Source organism: Parasteatoda tepidariorum, chromosome 2 (genome assembly GCF_043381705.1).
Source record: "Parasteatoda tepidariorum isolate YZ-2023 chromosome 2, CAS_Ptep_4.0, whole genome shotgun sequence".
Lineage (NCBI taxonomy): Eukaryota > Metazoa > Arthropoda > Arachnida > Araneae > Theridiidae > Parasteatoda > Parasteatoda tepidariorum.
In genome coordinates this window covers 52,992,338-52,997,297 of record NC_092205.1, presented here as the reverse complement: position 1 = coordinate 52,997,297, position 4,960 = coordinate 52,992,338, and positions in this window count along the sequence as shown.

Sequence of the window (4,960 nt, the reverse complement as noted above, 5' to 3'; positions counted from 1 at the left end):
ATAATAATTTCACAAAAGTCCCATTTATAGGTATATCAACTTATGTGACCTCCTCTTTCACAACCTATTTTTAATGTAGTCTCTCATGGCAAAAAGGTTCCCCATAATAAAATAAGTAAAAGGAAAAATCCCGAAAAATAAATAGTAAAAGGAAACATTTTGAAAAAAAAATCTCCCACCATTATAATTAATCATAATTAACGCGCTTTGCATTTTATATCAACTATAACAAAAGATTTAAGTTCTTGTTTACACGATTAAAACATCTTTCGCTGTTGATATTATTTGTACTAATAATGCCAGTGATACCTAAACACAATAAACATTTATAACTGAATTTATAAATATAGCATAAGGTTCATGCTCTTAATTATACTAATAATACCTCTTCTTTTAATATTTATACTAATAATACCAATAATATCTAGTCATGATAAACAACCATCACTGAATTCATAAATATAACATAAGGTTTGGGCTCTTATTGATAGTTATAACACCTTTAACGCTTATGGTAATATCTATTCAATAATCGGCCCTTACACTCTATTAATCTTATTTATTCTAATAATACCAATAATACCTTATCACGATAAACAAACATCACTGAATTCATAATATAACTTAATTCTCTCTCTCACTCTTAATTATACTAATAACACGTCATACTTTTCCGATATTAAACTAATAATACCTTTTACTTTTCGGATATTATTCATACTAATAATGCTAATAAATAAATCATAAATGTAACATACGTTTGTTCTTTTAATTATCCTAATAACACCTCTTTTCTGATATCGCTTATACTAATAATACCAATAATACCTAGTCGCGATGCAACTACGTATAAAATAAGTAAACTTTGTTCGAAAAAAATTAAAAGAAAAATTTTTGGAAACCGATTTAGAAGTGCTTTTTATAAATAAAATTTTTCTCGTAAAAAAATGCTTGATATATAATATGAATAATAGGAATGATGATAACATATGAATGTTTATTTCTCTCCGTCAAAAGTATGTTACTGTTAAAAATATATATACATTTAGATATTAAACTTTTCAATTCACAGAACAAAATATTTATTTCTACTCAGGTTACATCCGTTTTCCTTACGTCAAGTTGCTACTTTATTTTGATGTTCTAAAAAAAAAATCTTTCAGGCATTTGGAGATTATATTTTTACTTTCTAATCTTAGACACAAAGTCACGTCTATTTTCTGTCTAATATAATGTCACTAAATATTTTTAAAAAAAACTGTCAGAATCCATCATATTAAAACTTATGTCTTGAATGTCAGGTAAGCGAAATTTGTGTTGTTATTAAGAATATCGAGGATAAAAAAAATCAGCAATTTTGCATGTTCTAGACTTATGCTTGAATGAAACGTTTACGTAACCAGTCAAACCAATTTTTTCAAATTTATATTAATGAACCTATTATTAATTTGTAAAGAAAATATATTTGCAACATTATATCGATTTTTGACATTATTCGAATTAAGCTGCACCATGAAAATGGTGGCATCTACTATCTACTTTTCACAAAAGTGGTGTTTCACTAAGTCTTCTTTAACACCAAAACCAATGATAGTTCCTGGTGAAACGAAGCACTTGGAATGTTCTTTACATTTGGTGTAAAGTAACAGACGCCATGTTTGTTATTCGCCAACATTATAATTTATAATTACAGTGACATACAATTGCAGTTATTACAATGACATAAAAATTTTCCGTGTATCTGAACACTAAAAATGGTGGCAGCTACTTCACACAAAAGTGGTGTTTCACTAAGTCTTCTAATATAAAACTTTGTTTCTTGAATTCTTATTCATACAATTTAATTCCGTGACGTTTAAATATTAAATTGCACTTAAAGCTGGAACAAGCATGAGTTATGTTTTATTATGGTTTATTTAAATACAATGATGAATAGATTTAATAATTATTTAGAAAAAATAAATTTTAAAAAATGCGATTTTTTTTACAATGAAATGAAATACTAAATGAATGCAATACCAATGCTTACCAATGTATTACTACATGAAACCTCAGTTAGTTTCAAAACTTTTTCAATTATGTAAACGACGCAAAATAAATAATTATTGCAAAGAATTTAACATTAACTATAAAAAAAAATATTTTCTTGGGGGTAAAAATTCAAAATTATGGGAAAAAATACAAAAAGTTAAAGTTATTAAATATATATGACGCCCAGAGGCTGAGTGGTAGCGTTTTGCGCTCCCATGCACACAGGTCCTGGGTTCGATCCTCTGGCTGGGTAAGGTTGACTCAGCCTTTCATCCCCTCAGTGGGTCGATAAATGAGTACCAAACATGCTCGAGAACTAAACACTGGGGGTTCCGCGTTCGGCTGACCACCTGACCGGAACATCTGCTCCTGCACTCCAGAGCCCACGGTCAAGTAAACTGAGATGGGTATAGTAGGCCTTGGCCCTCTATGGGCTGTCGTGCCACTGAGTTTAGTTTATTAAATATATATACCTTTATAAAGCAATTAATTAAAATACGTATTAAAACATTGCTAAATACATATATAATCGAATAATTCATTTAATTTTTACTAAAATATGGTACCATTTAACATTTTAATTAAATTAACAGGAATATAGAGCAACCATATATACCATATATTTGGATTAAGGAGCCGATATTGTGGTTGAACATTGATTCAATTTTTCTTAGAGAGTTAGATAAATCTTGACATTTTTAATTTTTATTACGGTTGAAAGTTGAACCAATTTTTAGAGTGTAAGAGTATTGCTAACATTCATAATTTTTTGAGGTTCAGTTATAGTTGAACATTGAACTAATTTTTCTTAGAGTGTTGGATTAATGTTAAAATTTATAATTTTTATAGGTTTTTTATGGCTGGAAGTAAAATCAATTTTTCTCGGAGTATAAGATTAATATTAATATTCATAGTTTTCAAGGTTTTCTGAACTATAAATAGAAATAAGTTTTTCTCGCTTTTAAATTTTAATAATAATTATGTATTAAAATATAAAAGGAATAAAATTAAAATTTTTAGATTTTTTTAACTTTATGTTTTAAAGTTTAATAACTTTTTTTTTAAGGGTGGGCACTTGGGGATTGTCCCATTGGCCACAGGAATGCCAGAACTGCTACTCTTTTCTCGTTAACCAGCGGGCACCTGTAGCGAAGCCACGGAGGTGGAGCAGCGCCGCCCACTTCACACAGCCACAAAACCGTTTATAGGGCGGGTCACATGCACACAAAGGAGAAAGGACATAGAACACAGAGAGAGAGAGAGAAAGACACATCCATGCCCTAAGCAGGATTCGAACCCGCGGCCAAAGGCCCCGCAGTCAGACACGCTAAGCCCTCTGCCACCTGGTCGGCAAGTTTAAAACCTAAAGCGGTCAAAAACATTGAACAAGATGTAAAGATTGTAACATATTAAATGCTTATCAGAAGATAGCAAAACACTAACTAAACCGATAATATTACTCTATTCTTTTTGGAACAAATGCATATTCTTTTTCACATCAGAGATTTGAAAGCAATGCTGCTTAAATAATCAAACCAAAACTTATCTTTAAATGCTTTCTTAATTAAAAATCTCCTTCCAAAGAGTTTACTTTTTAATTAAATGTTTGGTTTCATAAAAACTTGAAAGTCAAGAATGCGTAAGAAAGTAAGTATGAAACGTTAAAAATTTATTCTTCCGCTCCTAGAAAGTAAACACTTGAAAATTAAACATGTTATAATATATCATTCCGGAATTTAATATAAATACATATTTTATGGAAATCCGTATAACGCTATAGTATTACTTAATGTTTTAACTTATTTATAGCTTTTTTTCTGAGAATAATTAACTTAACAATAAGAGTGTTAAATAAAGAAGATTTAGTTTTAATCAAAATGGAAAAAAAGTTAGCAAACACATCGGTACTATTTTCAAATTTAGTTATTTTAATACTTAATCCTTTTTAAAAAATATTAATTTTTGTTTGCATTCACATGCAAGTTATTAATATAAATACATAAAGAACTCAACTTTTTAAAAGTTTCATTAAAGTATCCGACTAGTTTCGATTTTTTTTTCAAATATTAATATAAAATTTTAAAAAACTAGCTTAATTGTTTTACTATGCGCAAAAATTTATAAAACTAGCGAAAAACGTTATTATTATTATTATTTCGAATACATGCTAAACACTGTAATAAAATTCCTATCGCCTAAAACCAGAAATCATTTAGGGATATTATTTAGAAAGCTATCAACTATGTTTCATTTTATTTTATTTTCGTGACATACATTTTATTTTGGGTTTACGACTACTAATGTTCAACTCCGTAGCCTTGTAATTTTGAATCAATCCAGAAGACAAGGAAACTCCTGAATCAATAACCCCAGAGGTATTGATTTGTTATGGGAACATGGAGGACTTTGCGACTCGACAGATTTAAAGCGCATCAGTCATCATTTACTACACGGGGAGTCTTCTGTCGGCAGGGATTGAACCCAAGAACTTTTGGGCATGGGTCCAGTGCCCTACCAACCAGGCTATCCCGGCTACCAACTATGTTTTGAGCAAATATAATTTAAAAGCCATATATTACTGAGTTAGGGATCGATATAGTAAAGAAAAGCAAATTTGTAAGCATTTCCGCACTTGTCTTTGCGAAAACACATGCATAAAATATAAAGTTTTAATCTTTTCAGCTCAGTCTGTTGCTTAAAATATGTGTGGTATAATCATAAATACTCATGAAAAATTGTAGACAATTATTTTAAAAGCAACATGAGATATCGGGTTATAGCTAGTGAAAAATGTGAAAAAATTTGATTTTGATATAAACGCATTTAAAATCTTATCTTTAGTCTATCCACTATTATCACCTTGCACAAAAACTGCTATAACTTTGAAAATTATTAGAGTACTAAAATACAAGCAAAAGTAAAGTATTTT